This window comes from Triticum urartu, chromosome 4A, assembly GCF_056163025.1.
Source record: "Triticum urartu cultivar PI428250 chromosome 4A, HENAU_Tu73, whole genome shotgun sequence".
Lineage (NCBI taxonomy): Eukaryota > Viridiplantae > Streptophyta > Magnoliopsida > Poales > Poaceae > Triticum > Triticum urartu.
In genome coordinates, this window is record NC_141876.1 from 350,932,518 (window position 1) to 350,950,126 (window position 17,609).

The window sequence follows — 17,609 nt, forward strand, 5'->3', positions numbered from 1 at the left end:
TGATTATTCTGGCTCCTCTCAAATACATGTGTCAGCTGATGATCAATCTAAGACCACTTTTACTTGTCCTTTCGATACTTTTGCTTATAGACGTATGCCTTTTGGTTTGTGTAATGCATGATGGCTATATTTTCTGATTTTTATGAAAAGATATGTGAGGTATTCATGGATGATTTCTCCGTTTATGGATCCTCTTTTGATGATTGCTTAAGCAACCTTGATCAAGTTTTGCAGAGATGTGAAGAAACTAACCTTGTCTTGAATTGGGAGAAATGCCACTTTATGGTTAATGAAGGTATTTTCTTGGGGCACAAAATTTCTGAAAGAGGCATTGAAGTTGATAAAGCTAAAGTTGTTGCTACTGAAAAGATGCCGTGTCCCAAGGACATCAAAGGTATAAGAAGTTTCCTTGGTCATGCCGGTTTTTATAGGATGTTCATTAAGGACTTCTCAAAAATTTCTCGGCCTCTGACTAATTTATTACAAAAAGATATACCATTCGTCTTTGATGATGATTGTGTAGAAGCCTTTGAAATACTTAAGAAAGCATTAATCTCTGCACCTATTGTTCAGCCACCTGATTGGAATTTACCTTTTGAAATTATGTGCGATGCTAGTGATTATGTTGTAGGTGTTGTTCTAGGGCAAAGAGTTGATAAGAAATTAAATGTTATTCCATATGCGAGTAAAACTCTAGACAATGCCCAGAGAAATTATGCTACTACTGAAAAAGAATTCTTAGCAGTTGTATTTTCTTGTGATAAGTTCAGACCTTATATTGTTGATTCTAAAGTAACTATTCACACTGATCATGCTGCTAAACCTAGACTTATTAGACGAGTTCTCCTCCTACAAGAATTTGACGTGCATATTATTGATAGAAAGGGAGCCGAGAACCCCGTTGCAGATAACTTGTCTAGGTTAGAAAGTGTTCTTGATGACCCACTACCTATTGATGATAGCTTTCCCGATGAACAATTAAACGTCATAAATGCTTCTCATACTGCTCCATAGTATGCTGATTATGCTAATTACATTGTTGCTAAATTTATACCACCTAGTTTCACATACCAGCAAAAGAAAAAGTGTAACGCCCTCGATGCGGCTATATCTCCCACGTGTCGAAGCACGTCTTAGAGGCATAACCGCATTGAAAGCAATGTCGCAAGTGAGGTAATCTTCGCAAACAACCCATGTAATACAATAAGGGAAAAGAGATACATAGTTGGATTACAGTCACCACGTCACACAATTACATGAATGAAGGATTACATCATCCAGATACAATCAAGGTCCGACTACGGAACCAAAATAAAAGAAGAACCCCAAATGCGACAAGGTCCCCGATCGACCCCAACTGGGCTCCACTACTGATCAACTAGAACGAAACAACATAAAGGACAAGATCTTCATCGAGCTCCTCCTTGAGCTTGGTTGCGTCACCTGAACGGACTCATCGGCACCTGCAAGCTGGTTTTGGAAGTAACTGTGAGCCACGGGGACTCAGCAATTTCACACCCTCGCGATCAAGACTATTTAAGATTATGGGTAAGGTAAAAGGTATGAGGTGGAGCTGCAGCAAGCGACTAGCATATATGGTGGCTAACATACGCAAATGAGAGCGAGAAGAGAAGGCAAAGCACGGTCGATAAAAGTATGATCAAGAGGTGATCCTAAAACAACCTACGTCAAGCATAACTCCAACACCGTGTTCACTTCCCGGACTCCGCCGGAAAGAGACCATCACGGTAACACACGCTGTTGATTCATTTTAATTAAGGTCAACTTCAGGTTTTCTACAACCGGACGTTAACAAATTCCCATCTACCCATAACCGCGGGCACGGCTTTCGAAAGTTCAAATCCCTGCAGGGGTGTCCCAACTTAGCCCATCACAAGCTCTCACGGTCAACGAAGGAATAGACCTCCTCCCGAGACATTCCGATCATGCTCGGTATCCCGGTTCTACAAGACATTTCGACAGCGTAAAACTAAACCAGCAACACCGCCCGAATGTGCCTACAAATCCCGATAGGAGCTGCACATATCTCTTTCTCAGGGCACACTCAGATTGTCCTAGGTACGGGTAGGCCAGCGCAGAGTTGCGCCTGGTGGTCACCGGCAGCTGACAGGTTGGACCAACACTCAGAGGAGCACTGGCCCGGGGGGGTAAAATAATGATGACCCTCAGGAGCGCGACTCCCAAGGGAAAATAAAAGGCTAGGTGGCAAATGGTAAAACCAATGTTGGGCATTGCTGGAGAAGTTTTACTCAAGGCGAACTGTCAAGGGGTTCCCATAATAGCCCAACCGCGTAAGGAACGCAAAATCCGGGAACATAACACCGATATGACGGAAACTAGGGCGGCAAGAGTGGAACAAAACACCAGGCATAAGGCCGAGCCTTCCACCCTTTACCAAGTATATATATGCATTAATTAAATAAGATATATTGTGTTATCCCAACAAGTAAACATGTTCCAACAAGGAAAGATCTCCATGTTCAAACAAGGAACAAAACATCAATCTTCACCTGCAACTAACAATGCTATAAGAGGGGCTGAGCAAAGCGGTAACATAGCTAAACAACGGTTTGCTAGGACAAGGTGGGTTAGAGGCTTGGTTCAACAATATGGGTGGCATGATAAGCAATTGGTAGGTATCGCAACATAGGCATAGCAAAAGAGCGAGCATCTAGCAAAGCAAAGATAGTAGTGATTTCGAGGGTATGATCATCTTGCCTGAAATCCCGCAAGGAAGAAGAACGAGTCCATGAAAAAGACAAATGGACATAGACGAACGGGTCCTCACAAACACGACATTACCGGAACCAACCCGAAGAAGCAAACACCGGAAAGAAACACACAACATAGTAAACAACCAACACATGAACATGGTATGATATGCGGGATGCGGTATGCGATGCATATGCATGATTTGACAAAGAATGCATGAACCTGGCCTCAACATGGAAATCCAAGTGTGCCACTGGAAAGGTGAGATGAAATCACTTGAAAACGACATAAAGATCACCGGAATCGGAGTTACGGTTTGGAAATGGCAAGCAATTCAAATATGACACCGGTCTACGATATACAGCAAGTAGCCATCTAAATGCAATGAGATGAACAAGCTACAGCACCCAAACATGACAGAAAAATACATGCCAGGGATGCATTCAAGATGATTAACTAAAGTCTAGCATTGAGCTACGGCCAATTCATCCATTAACAGGTTCAAACAAGCATGGCAAAAATGCATATGACAAACAGATCTCATACTTAGTGAAATTAACACTTGTCTGGAATTTCAGATCAGGTAGGAAACTTCGGAGCATGAAAACAATATGCTACAGTACCTGAACATGGCAAAGTAAAGCATTGCATGGAGCTACTCAAAGAGCTTAACAAAAGTCCCTTAGTGACCTTGAGCCAAAAGGGATCAGATAATACAATTGCAAGCAGGTGAACATAGCAAAAACATAATCAGATCACAGACTTTGTGAAAACTGGAGCATGCTGAAACAGATATCATGTAGGCATGTTTACGAGCTTGATGCACTTACTACAGAGCAAGGAATGACAATCTAAGCATACACCCATCAAGAATACACATAATACAAGCTAGACATGGCAATAACAATAACATAGCATGCACGGATCAACTACAACATCATCGGCAAAATCGCTAACAAGTAGACAATCTGCCCAGATTCACGAAATAGCAAAAGTAGAGCTTGATTGACTCAAGCTAGGGTGCTCCGTAATTGCAAACAAAGACATGGATGGATAGAGCACTACAAGATTAACAAAACATCCTTACTGATCATCCTCAAAAGAGGCACGGATCACTAGGAAACAACATGAACATATGACCATATGAGATAAACAGCTCAAGGACTTAGTGGAAATGCTAAGTCCCTGAAATCAGCATTAACGAATGCACCACTTTGCAAGCTTGTGCTAGTCACCACACACATCACAGAAATACATGGGCTCCACCTCTGGAAAGATGGCAAAACCCTGAACAAAACATATGTAGAGCTCAAGGGCATATCATGCACATGATAATCATGGCAAAAATGACAAATAGCTAAATGGAGCAGCAGATCTGACAATTATCTCAAATATCACTCTTCTAACAGCATTTCGGGCATCAAGATAAACTCAAATGAAAATGATGCAATGAGATTAAATGATGTACTCTCTGAGACGAACATTTTGATATGCTATATGCATGAATCGGAGCTATGGATGCAAAGTTACGGCACGATGAACATGGGCATATGGATCTGGGAAATTCGGGGACTTAGTGAAATTATACCTCCGCGAAAGTCAACGCGGGACGGAGAGAAGCGGGACGGCACGGATCTGGATCAGGACGACGCATTTGGATGAGGGAGTGGGTGGATCTGACCCCACTCCCGGATCGGATCTGGCCCGGGGCTGATTCCAGCGACGAACGACGGCGGAGGGCGACGCAGATGGCGGTGGCGGTGTAATCGATGGTCGCCGGTGCGGGGCGACGCCGGCAGAGGCAGGGCGGCGGCTTGATGGAGACTCGGGCGCTCGGGGCGCCGGATCGGGAGGAGGTCAACGGGCGGTGTGGTGCCGGAGCAACGGCGGCGAGGGAGCTCGGCGAGACGCTGGAGGACTGCAGCGCCGGCGAGGGGAGGCGGACCGGCGCCGGCGAGTGCGGACGTCGGAGGAGGACGCCGGAGGAGAGGCGGCACGACGCGGGAGGAGCAGCACTGACCGTGGGGCAGCTCGGGCCGGGCGGGCCGGCCTCGGGCCCGCAGGGCCGCGGCGGCGTGGAAAGAGAGAGAGAGGAGGCGGGGCGCGGTGATGTGGCGCAGCGGGATTGGAGGAGGAAGGCGGCTGTGACGACGTGGCAGCTCGCCATTGGGCGGAGTGAGGTGGCGGCGGCGAGCGGACATGTCCGGGCGGTGGAAGAAGTGTCCGGCGGCGCGAAGGGAGTGGATCTAGGGTTTCGTCTGTGCGGAAATTTCGGAGGAGAGCACATATTTATAGGTAGAGGGAGCTAGGAGAGTCCAAGTGGGGTGCAGTTTTCGGCCACGCGATCGTGATCGAACGACCGAGATGATGGAGCAGGTTTAGGTGGGTTTTGGGCCACTTTGGAAGGGCGTTGGTCTGCAACACACACGAGGCCTTTTCGGTCCCTCGGTTAACCGTTGGAGCATCAAACGAAGTCCAAATGGTACGAAACTTGACAGGCGGTCTACCGGTAGTAAACCAAGGCCGCATGACAAGTCTCGGTCCAATCCGGAAATGTTTAATCCCCACACACGAAAGAAAGGTAGAAATGACCACCGGAGGAGAACGGAGCGCCGAATTGCAAAACGGACAACGGGGAAAAAGCTCGGATGCATGAGACGAACACGTATGCAAATGAAATGCACATGATGACATGATATGCAATGCATGACACGCAAGCAATGACAAGGAAACAACAGCGAATAACTGGACGACACCTGGCACATCGGTCTCGGGGCGTTACAAAAAGTTTTTCTATGATTTAAGACATTACTTCTGCGATGATCCACATCTTTATAAAGAAGGAGTAGATGGTGTTATTAGACGTTGTGTAACTGAGCATGAACAGGAATAGATCCTACACAAGTGTCACTCTGAGGCTTATGGAGGACACCATGCTGGAGATAGAACTGCACATAAGGTATTGCAATCCAGTTTTTATTGGCCTACTCTCTTCAAGGATGCCCGTAAGTTTGTCATATCTTGTGATGAATGTCAAAGAATTGGTAATATTAGTAGACGTCAATAAATGCCTATGAATTATTCACTTGTTATTGAACCATTTGATGTTTGGGGCTTTGATTATATGGGACCTTTTCCTGCCTCTAATGGATATACACATATTTTAGTTGCGGTTGATTACGTTACTAAGTGGGTAGAAGCTATTCCAACTAGTAGTGCTGATCATAACACCTCTATTAATATTCTTAAAGGAGTTATTTTTCTGAGGTTTGGAGTCCCTAGATATCTAATGACTAATGGTGGTACACATTTTATTCATGGTGCTTTTCGTAAAATGCTTGCTAAGTATGATGTTAATCATAGAATTGCATCTCCTTATCACCCACAGTCTAGTGGTCAAGTAGAGTTGAGTAATAGAGAACTCAAATTAATCTTGCAAAAGACTGTTAATAGATCTAGAAAGAATTGGTCCAAGAAACTTGATGATGCATTATGGGCCTATAGAACTGCATATAAAAATCCTATGGGTATGTCTCCGCATAAAATGGTTTATGGAAAAGCATGTCACTTAGCTCTCGAACTAGAACATAAGGCTTATTGGGCTATTAAAGAGCTCAATTATGATTTCAAACTTGCCGGTGAGAAATGGTTATTTTACATTAGATCACTTGATGAATGGAGAACCCAAGCCTATGAGAATGCCAAATTATTTAAAGAAAAGGTTAAAAGATGGCATGACAAAAGGATACAAAAGTGTGAGTTTAATGTAGGTGATTATGTATTGCTATACAACTCCCGTTTAAGATTTTTTGCAGGAAAGCTTCTCTCTAAATGGGAAGGTCCTTACATTATCGAGGAGGTCTATCGTTCCGGTGCCAACAAAATCAACAACTTCGAAGGCACAAATCCGAAGGTGGTGAACGGTCAAAGAATCAAACATCATATCTCAAGTAATCCTATAAATGTTGAAACCAATATTATTGAAACTGTAACCCCGGAGGATTCATAAGGGACACTTTCCGGAACGTTTTAGACTCCGAAAAGGAATAGGTATGTGATACGGTAAGTAAACCAACTCCAAAACAGTTCTAATGGCAATTTTTCTCCGTTTTGGAATATTTAGAAAAATAGAAAAATAAGAAGCAGTCCGGGAAGGACACGAGGGCTCCAGGAAGGTGGGGGGCGCGCACTACCCCCCTGGGCGCACCCCCTGCCTCGTGAGAACCTCGTGCGCTCTCCGGACTCCGTTTTCTTGCACGACACTTCTTTTGTTCGGTAAAACTTCATTATATAATCTACCGAGGGTTTTGACTCCCGTATCACGCAAAAATCTCCTGTTCTTGTTTCGAGCTGTTTTCTGCCAGGGTTCTCAAAGCCAAGCATCATGTCGTCCCCCTCCTCCTTCAACAATGAGGGCAACGATGCTTGGCTAATGAAGATAGAGATGAAGAGAGAAGAACCCATGGAGATCAACAAGGATAAAGGGATCAAGAAGACCACGGAGGACCAAATTCCGGCAACAGAAGACATCCTTCAACTTGATCACAATCTTCTTACCCCAACTGAGATTGAAGCTTTCAAGATGATTGAGTTAGCTCGTATACAAAATAAGTATCTCACACGTGAAAATATTTTGTTGAATGAGCATATCATCGCACTCAAAGGCATTATCCACAAGTTAGAAGACCTCCTACGCTCAATGTGCGACTATTCATCATCACCAGCATCTTCTTCACCAACAATAGAGATATAATCACATGGGTATGGGCACTCCCCTTGGCAACTGCCAAGCTTGGGGGAGTGCCCCAGTATCGTATTAAAGGAAATATGCCCTAGAGGCAATAATAAAGTTATTTTTTATTTCCTTATATCATGATAAATGTTTATTATTCATGCTAGAATTGTATTAACCGTAAACATAATACTTGTGTGAATACATAGACAAATAGAGTGTCACTAGTATGCCTCTACTTGACTAGCTCGTTGATCAAAGATGGTTATGTTTCCTAGCCATAGACATGAGTTGTCATTTGATTTACGGGATCACGTCATTAGGAGAATGATGTGATTGACTTGACCCATTCCGTTAGCTTAGCACTCAATGGTATAGTATGTTGCTATTGCTTTCTTCATGACTTATACATGTTCCTATGACTATGAGATTATGCAACTCCCGTTTACCGGAGGAAGACTTTCTGTGCTACCAAACGTCACAACGTAACTGGGTGATTATAAAGGTGCTCTACAGGTGTCTCTGAAGGTACTTGTTGGGTTGGCGTATTTTGAGATTAGGATTTGTCACACCGATTGTCGGAGAAGTATCTCTAGGCCCACTTGGTAATGCACATCACTTAAGCCTTGCAAGCATTGCAACTAATGAGTTAGTTGCGGGATGATGTATTATGGAACGAGTAAAGAGACTTGCCGGTAACGAGATTGAACTAGGTATTGAGATACCGACGATCGAATCTCGGGCAAGTAACATACCGATGACAAAGGGAACAACGTATGTTGTTATGCGCTCTGACCAATAAAGATCTTCGTAGAATATGTGGGAGCCAATATGAGCATCCAGGTTCCGCTATTGGTTATTGACCGGAGACGTGTCTCGGTCATGTCTACATAGTTCTCGAACCTGTAGGGTCCGTACGTTCCCCAACAGTGGCACCCGCACCTGGTTTTATGCGTAGATGTCATATGCACGAGTAGAACATAAGTGAGTTGTGGGCGATATAAGTCATACTGCTTACCAGCATGTCATACTTTGGTTCGGCGGTATTGTTGGATGAAGCGGCCCAGACCGACATTACGCGTACGCTTACACGAGACTGGTTCTACCGACATGCTTTGCACACAGGTGGCTGGCGGGTGTCAGTTTCTCCAACTTTAGTTGAACCGAGTGTGGCTACGCCCGGTCCTTGCGAAGGTTAAAACAGCACCAACTTGACAAACTATCGTTGTGGTTGTGATGCGTAGGTAAGAACGGTTCTTGCTCAGCCCGTAGCAACCACGTAAAACTTGCAACAACAAAGTAGAGGACGTCTAACTTGTTTTTGCAGGGCATGTTGTGATGTGATATGGTCAAAGCATGATGCTAAATTTTATTGTATGAGATGATCATGTTTTGTAACCGAGTTATCGGCAACTGGCAAGAGCCATATGGTTGTCTCTTTATTGTATGCAATGCAATCGCCTTGTAATGCTTTACTTTATCACTAAGCGGTAGAGATAGTGAAAGGATCGATATGGTTGACTAGAGGGGGGGGGGGTGAATAGGAAACTACCAATTTTTAGCTTTTCTTTACCAAATTAAACTTTGCATCAAAGTAGGTTGTCTAGATGTGCAACTACGTGAGCAACCTATATGATGCAATAACAACAAGCATACAAGCAAGCAAGGTTAGAAACAATAAAGAGCTTGCACAAGTAAAGGTAAAAGATAACCAAGAGTGGATCCGGTGAAGACGAGGATGTGTTACCGAAGTTCCTTCCTTTGAGGGGAAGTACGTCTCCGTTGGAGCGGTGTGGAGGCACAATGCTCCCCAAGAAGCCACTAGGGCCACCGTATTCTCCTCACGCCCTCACACGATGCGAGATGCCGTGATTCCACTATTGGTGCCCTTGAAGGCGGCAACCGAACCTTTACAAACAAGGTTGGGGCAATCTCCACAACTTAATCGAGGCTCCCAACAAGACCACGAAGATTCACCACAATGGAATATTGCTCCGAGGTGACCTCAACCGTCTAGGGTGCTCAAACACCCAAGAGTAACAAGATCCGCTAGGGATGAGTGGGGGAATCGAAAATCCCTTGGTGGAAGTGTAGATCGGGGCCTTCTCAACCACTCCCGAGCAAATCAACAAATTTGATTGGCTAGAGAGATAGATCAGGCGGAAATGAAGCTTGGAGTATTTAATGGAGCTTGAGAAATAAATGGAGCTTGGGGGAGGAAGAGGTAAGTGAGAGGGAGGAAGGGGACTCCCTTTTATAGTGGGGGCAACAATCCCGTTGCCCCCCACCAACCAGCCCCGCATAGGGTGGTACTACCGCTGAGAGGGGGCGGTACTACCTCCAGGCGACGGTACTGCCACGCCAACCAGCAGTACTGCCGCGCTGAGGAGACTTAGTAGGGAACGGACCCAAATGCGGTACTACCGCGGTGGTAGGGCGGTACTACCGCTCCTGGAACGGTACTACCGCCACTACAACTGTGACTAGTGCCGCAAAACCCGACACGAGAAAAAGACCTCTCGAATCGAGGCGGTAGGAGACAAACTACCCAGCGGTACTACGGCAGTGGGGTCAAGGGCGGTAGTACCGCTGTGGAGCGGTACTGCTGCTTGTGACCCTTCGGCCGTAGTACCGCAGGCAGTGCAGTACTACCGTTGGGGTGCGAGAGAGAGAGAGAAGGGATCTCTCAAATAAGCTGAGGACCAGCGGAGGAGCCAGGCCCCCAGCGGTACTACTGTTGTGGAGCCACGGTGGTACTACCGCTGCGAAGCGGTACTGCCGCTTGTGGCCTCTCAGCGGTACTACCACTGGGTGCGCGGTACTGCCGCTTAGACCTCGACAGAACAAGGAAGAGAGGAGAGATCTCTTTAATGGACAGGAAAAGCTCGGAGGGTGAGAAGCTGATGTGTACGTGATGATTCCACCCAAGCAAAACCACAGCGGACCCCCTCTTGATAGTACGGTGCCCTCTACGCAACTAGTCCACCTAGAAAGAAACGAAAGAGCTACACCGTCTTGAAATACACTCCGAGGGGAAGAAAGCGTCTCGTTCCAGGGGAGAATCTGAGAATAATTCAACGCACAAGATTAGTCCGCAAACATGTTGTCATCAATCACCAAAACTACCTTGAGAGAGATATGCCGTAACAATCTCCCCCTTTTTGGTGGATTGATGACAACAAGGGATTTGCGCAAGGAAAAGAGTTAAAATGAATAAAACTAAGAACTACAAAATATAGACGAGCTCCCCCAAAATGTGTGCACCAAGATAAGGCATGACACACACATTCGGATCAACACTCCCCCTATATTTTATAGTCCAACAACACTAAGCACAAGATATATGAGAGAAGAGAATAAACAGGACAAGCATGCATCTCAATATAAACTACAGTACTCTGAAGTGACATAAGTAATAAGGTAGCGATAGGGAGCATATGTCTTACACCATATGACTAGGACTTAGGTCTCACACCAAACCAAACCAAAGAAGGAACACACAAGAAAACACAAGACGACTCAAAGCACGACACAAGAAGCAAATCCCTACACTCTCTCCCCCTTTGGCAGCGAGACACCAAAAAGGGCATAGAGTGACACTATGACTCCAGGTGATGGGAGGGGAAGGTCTCGAACATCACATCTCTACATCTTTATCGTGGGTCAAAAACTGCTCGGCATCGGAGTCGGTCCAGTGGCAATTCTGATGATCTGACCCTCAGACCCACTGACAACAGTTGCTCCCATCTGACGCATGAGCTCCTTGTGGCGCGTCCTGGCATGCTTCTCCGCCACATGAGTCATGTACTGACCATGAGACTCCATGCAGAAAAGCTTCTTAATCTTGCGCTTAAGCTTCTGTGCCCATGACGGTTCTGCACTAGAGGGGCCAAAGTTCTCCTCATGATCATCAGTAGCAGCCTCACCCTCGGTCCCCATGGCAGCAGCAGCAGCATCAACAGACGGACCCCCTGTGGCAGCAGTAGCAGATGGACCCCCTGTGTGAGGCACTGTCCAGTTGTCCTTCTTCCTCAGACGCTTGATCTCATGAGACACCAATTCTCCAGTCTCTAGCAGCACTCTGGGATAAGTCTGTGCCCAGGCCCTCTCAATGAGCTTCATGATGAATGGACCATAGATAGGACACTTGCGCTCAGACATGGCAGATAGAAGTTCAGACCACATGACATGAGAGATATCCAGGCTCTTTCCAGTGCTTGCTTCCTTCTCATGCTGACAGAAAAGGAGCATGTCCACGAGGTAAGAGTGGACCATATCCATATTCCCGATCCGAGGGAAGAGAGTCTCACGGAATATGCGATGAAGAATGTCCAGATACAGAGACAGCTCATAGGTCTTCTTCTGAGTGACTGGGTGAACCTTCACAGTGCAGTAGGGCCAAAGGGCTTACTTGTGGGTGGATGTAGCATTGCGGTGAGGACGGAAACCGACAGGAGTCTCAAGCCCGGTATCCACCACATCAAGTAACTCCATGAAAGCATTCCACTTGACAGAAAGCAGCTTGCCATTGGTCATCCATGTCAGAGTCCTGTCGACATCTGTCCCAAGGTGGACGGTGGCATAGAATTGAGCCACCAAATCCGCATCGACATCCTTATTGAATTGCATGATCCTGAGAATGTTTAGCTGAGTGCACATCTGAAGAGCTTCGCCAAAGTACTCCGGATCCTTCTCCATAGCATCAGTGTCAATGGAGCGAACATCAACAAAAAGATTCTTCTTGGCCTTGATCACATCAAAGTAGATGGCAAACTGAAAATGGTTCCAGAACGGGCGGTTGACCAAAGTGGGTTCTTGGTCCACCGCATAGGGGTTGCGGCAACGCTTCTCCCAAAACTCCTTGTTGGTCATCTCAGTCACAGTCTTCCCTTTTGGCTTGTTGGCGGCTCGCTTCGATTGCTGAGGAGGTGGAGGAACACTTGCAGAAGCACTTGCTGGAGGCGGTTGGGTGCTTGAGGAACCACCAGCAGGCTCTGAGGTGCGGTAGCGTTTTGATGTGGCACGCCCGGGGTTGATACGGCGACCTTGCTGCTCGTAACGGTCATTACCTGGAACCAAACACAAGAACAACGCGAAACAACCAGAAAGAACGAGCATAAGCCAACAAACACAACAAAAGATCAAGGTAAGGCAGGAGAATGATGGAAATTGGCATGCAGCGGTAGTACCGTGACCTGCCCGCGGTAGTACCGCCCCGAAGGAAGCGGTAGTACCGCTATAGGTCAAGCGGTAGTACCGCTCCAAAGGGAGCGGTAGTACGGCTTGAGGCGGATAAACAACAGTTTCATAGCACGCGGCAATGAAACAGTGGTTTCCTACAACCGTGGGCAGATCCGGCACTACTGGCCTACCAAATTCAAAAATAATCCTACCAAACTCTAATCTAGAAAGTCTAGTTGCCTTCTCCAACCAACTCATGCCTAGATTTCACCAAAAATCTAGAGATGCAACCACCATTGCCCCTAAGAAACAAGAACTAAAAGGAGACAAAACGAAAGAAGGAACGGGGGCAATACCGGCATCCATGGCAAGAGGACGAGGTGGGGATCGACTCCACCAAAGGAAATGGAGAGGGATGCCCTGGAGACGGAGATCCGCCGGAGCCCTCCCACGGCAAGAGAAGGCTGGAGAGAGGAAGAGACAAGAGGGGCAAAGTGAATGGGTATGGGGGAGAAGAAACCTCCCCCTGCCTCGACTTAACCCTCAGGTCCCGTCCCTCAGCGGTAGTACCGCGCTGGGGGCGGTAGTACCGCCCAACACGCCACGACAACTAAACAGACACGGCTTTAGCTCGACGAAACGACAAAAACGGCAAGAGAGAAACAACAACGCACAACAGCAAACGACCAAGACACACCTCTTCAAAAGAGGGCGGTGGCCGAGGCCACCTATGTTTGAGTCAAAAGGTATGGCACCGCGAAGATTTTAACCTTGGGCCCATGACCAAAACTCGTCTTTGAAGCACAAGTGCCATCAACAATGGCTAAGGTGAAAGACTTGATCAATTTATGCATAATGGGGGGAGGGAGAGTTCATTGAGAGAACAACACTCCCCCTATGTCCATGCCTACACCTAAACTAGACAACAAGTTGAGCGTGATAGGGTGTGCGCGAGTTCAAGCAACATTTCTTGAATCAATGATATTCAGCTCATGCCTTAACTCGCGAAATCTTGCTTCATCCAAGGGCTTCGTGAAGATATCTGCAAGGTTATCATGAGTGTTGACGTAGTTGAGCTCGATCTCTCCTTGCCTAATGTGATCCCGGATGAAGTGATACCGGATCTCAATATGCTTCGTCTTGAAGTGTTGCACCGGGTTGAGAGAGATTTTGATGGCACTTTCATTGTCACACCAAAGAGGCACTTTGTCACAAGTGACATCGTAATCCTTTAAAGTTTGCCTCATCCATAAGAGTTGTGCACAAAAACTACCGGCCGCCACATACTCCGCTTCGGTGGACGAGAGAGACACACAACTTTGCTTTTTGGAAGACCAACTTACCAAAGAGCAACCAAGGAATTGGCACCCTCCGGAAGTGGACTTCCTATCCACTTTGTCTCCCGCCCAATCGGAGTCCGAGTAGCCTACAAGCTTGAAGTTTGATCCTCTTGGGTACCATAAGCCAAAGTTTGGGGTATGAGCCAAATATCGAAAGATTCGTTGGACCACCACATAGTGACTCTCCTTAGGTGCGACTTGAAACGGTGCACAAATTCCCACACTCAACATGATGTCTGGTCTAGATGCACAAAGGTAAAGCAAGGATCCAATCATGGAATGATATACCTTTTGATCCACCACTTTACCGTTGGGATCTAAGTCAAGTTGGCACTTGGTGGGCATTGGAGTGGAAGCCGGCTTGACGTCACTTAGCTTGAATCTCTTGAGCATGTCTTGAGTGTATTTGGATTGATTGATGAAAGTTCCTTCTCTTCTTTGCTTCACTTCGAACCCTAGAAAGAACTTCAACTCTCCCATGGAGGACATCTCGAACTTTGAGGTCATGAGAGCGGCAAATTCCTCATCGAAAGCTTTGTTAGGAGAACCAAAGATAATATCATCAACATATAATTGGCACACAAACAACTCCCCTTTGACCTTCTTAGTAAAAAGAGTGGGGTCGATTAGCCCAACTTCAAAACCACGATCTTGTAACAACTCGGTAAGGTGGTCATACCATGCACGTGGGGCTTGTTTAAGGCCATAGAGTGCCTTATCGAGTTGATACACATGATCGGGAAAGTAGGGATCCTCGAACCCGGGGGGTTGCTTGACGTAAACCAATTCATTAATGGGACCATTAAGAAAAGCACTCTTCACATCCATTTGTTGTAACTTAAAGTTATGATGAGAAGCATATGCAATCAACATGCGAATGGATTCAAGACGAGCAACAGGAGCAAAGGTTTCACCGTAGTCGATACCCTCGACTTGGGAGTAGCCTTGTGCTACCAAACGAGCCTTGTTGTGAATGATAATCCCATGGGCATCTTGCTTGTTCTTGAATATCCACTTGGTTCCAATGACATTATGGTTCCCTGTTGGCCTTGGCACCAATCTCCACACTTTGTTGCGCTCGAAGTTGTTGAGTTCTTCGTGCATGGCATTGAGCCAATCCGGATCTTCTAGCGCCTCATAGACCTTGTGGGGCTCCACACAAGAGACAAACGCATGATATTCACAATAATTTGCTAATTGTCTACGAGTGCTTACCCCCTTTCTTAAGCTTCGAAGCACATTCGTCATGAGATGATCCTTGGTGGAGAGCTTGGAAGAAACCTTGGTGGCACGATGCTCTAATTCCTCCTTGGTGGTGTGGAATATTGATGCTTGATTCCCTCATCACTAAGAAATTCATCCAAGGTGTAGTTCTTGAACTCGGTGCCGTTGTCACTTCTTATTGTCAAGATCTTTGCATTGTGTTGACGTTGTGCTTCATTTGCAAAGTCAATGACGGTTTGTTGGGTCTCGCTCTTCCTCTTGAAGAAATACACCCATGTGTACCTTGAGTAGTCATCCACAATCACCAAGCAATACTCCCTACCTCCAAGACTATCGAAGGATGGGGGCCCAAAAAGATCCATGTGAAGGAGCTCCAAGGGCCTCTTTGAATAAATGATAGTCGTGGGAGGGTGAGCCTTCTCATGTAGCTTTCCTTCGATACAGGCACTGCAAGCACGATCTTTCACAAAGCTAACATTCGATAGTCCACGGACATGGTCCCCCTTGAGAAGACTTTGCAAAGATCTCATATTGACATGGGCTAAACGGCGATGCCAAAGCCATCCCACATCAACTTTAGCCATTAGGCATGTCGCGGTCTTAGTGGGTCGCTCCGAAAAGTTAATCACATATAGACCATTCTCGACATGCCCAACAAAAGCTACTTTAAGAGTCTTGCTCCACAAGAGGGCCATGGTATCGATATCAAAGAAAGTGGCAAAGCCCATGATTGCAAGTTGACGAACGTAAAGTAAATTGTATCCAAGAGACTCAATAGGCATGACCTTCTCGATCGTGAGATCATGAGAGATGACCACCTTTCCAAGTCCCAATACCTTAGAGGATGAGGCGTCACCCCACTCGACATTGGTGGGCATAGATGGAACTTTGTGCACGTCCACCACCAAGTCCTTGCTTCCGGTCATATGATTTGTAGCTCCGCTATCGAGCAACCATGATCCACCACCTGAAGCAAGCACCTACAAGAGATCAATGCTTAGTTTTAGGTACCCATTTTGTAATGGGTCCTTTGATGTTAGTAACAAGGGTCTTAGGAACCCAAATATACCATTCAATGTACTCATGAAGAGAACCAACAAATTTGGCATAAACATGCCCATCACTAGCACGGCATAACACATAAGAAGGATTAAAATCGCCGACTTTGTTTGGAGGGATGACATTGCCCTTCTTGACATTGTTCTTCTTCTTCTCCTCAGGGGCACTCTCTCCCTCCCTCACAAAGGTTTGCATGAGGGGAGGAGGTCGCTTGGTCTTGTCATTCTTCTTCTTGTTCTTGGAGTCGGGCACGTACCCAACCCCTTCCTTGGCCACAGCTCCCTTTTGGTTGATCAAGAGATCGTTGAGGTTCTTCTTGCCTTGTATGCAAGTCGCAAGACCTCTCTCAAGTTGCTACTTCAACTTAGCATTTTCCTCAACAAGATGTATATGCTCACAACACGGGTTAGTAGCATTTGCATTATCAATTAAAACCATATGAGGAAAAGTTGCTTTCTCCTTAGTTAGCTTCACTTGGAGTTGATCATGAGACTCCTTGAGACTAGCGTGAATACCCTTCAAGGCCTTGTGGGCCTTGTCAAGTATATCAAACTCCTCTTTGAGTCTAGCAAGATCAACCCCGAGTTTGGCCTTCTCGGAATTTAGCACATGAGAAATAATGAGGGCATGATCATAATCTTTCTTTAACTTAGCATGATCAACGTTGTGTGACTCCTCAAGAGCCAAACGAATACCACGCTCTTCCTCAAGAGCATTGGAAAGATCCGAAATCTCATCGGCATAGTCACGACTATGCCCTTCCATCTTAGAGATGGTGTCTTCATGAGCCTCGATCATGTCATTGGCCTCACCAAGTTGTTCCAAGAGAGCAACAAAGTGCTTCTTGGATTTTCCCTTGAGTTTGCCCATAAAATCCTCAAACTCGTTAGCCTCCACATTAGCTCCCTCAAGTTCATTAATGCTATCCATTTGGGAAGGATGATTAATGATGGTAGTTTTGATGTTGGAGGTTACCTTGTTGGTGGCTTTAGCCATGAGGCACTTGGCGGTGATGCTCTCGTTGGGTGAGTCAAAGAGAGACACCCGTGACGTTGTTGCAATGGCAACGGAGGCCATGGCAACCGACTCATCATCTTCATCATCATCATCATCCTCATTGTACTATTCTTGCACAACCAAAGCCTTGGGAGGAGTCTTCTTGGTGAAGTTGTTCTTGTTGGGGAACGACTTGGCCTTGTCCTTTCGGATGAGTTTGCCACCATTGTCTTCCCTCTTCTCATACGGGCATTCCGCAACGAAATGACTCACGTTGCTGCAATTGTAGCAAGTTCTTACACGTTGCTTGCCCCTTGTGCCACTCGAGTTGTTTTTGCTAAAGT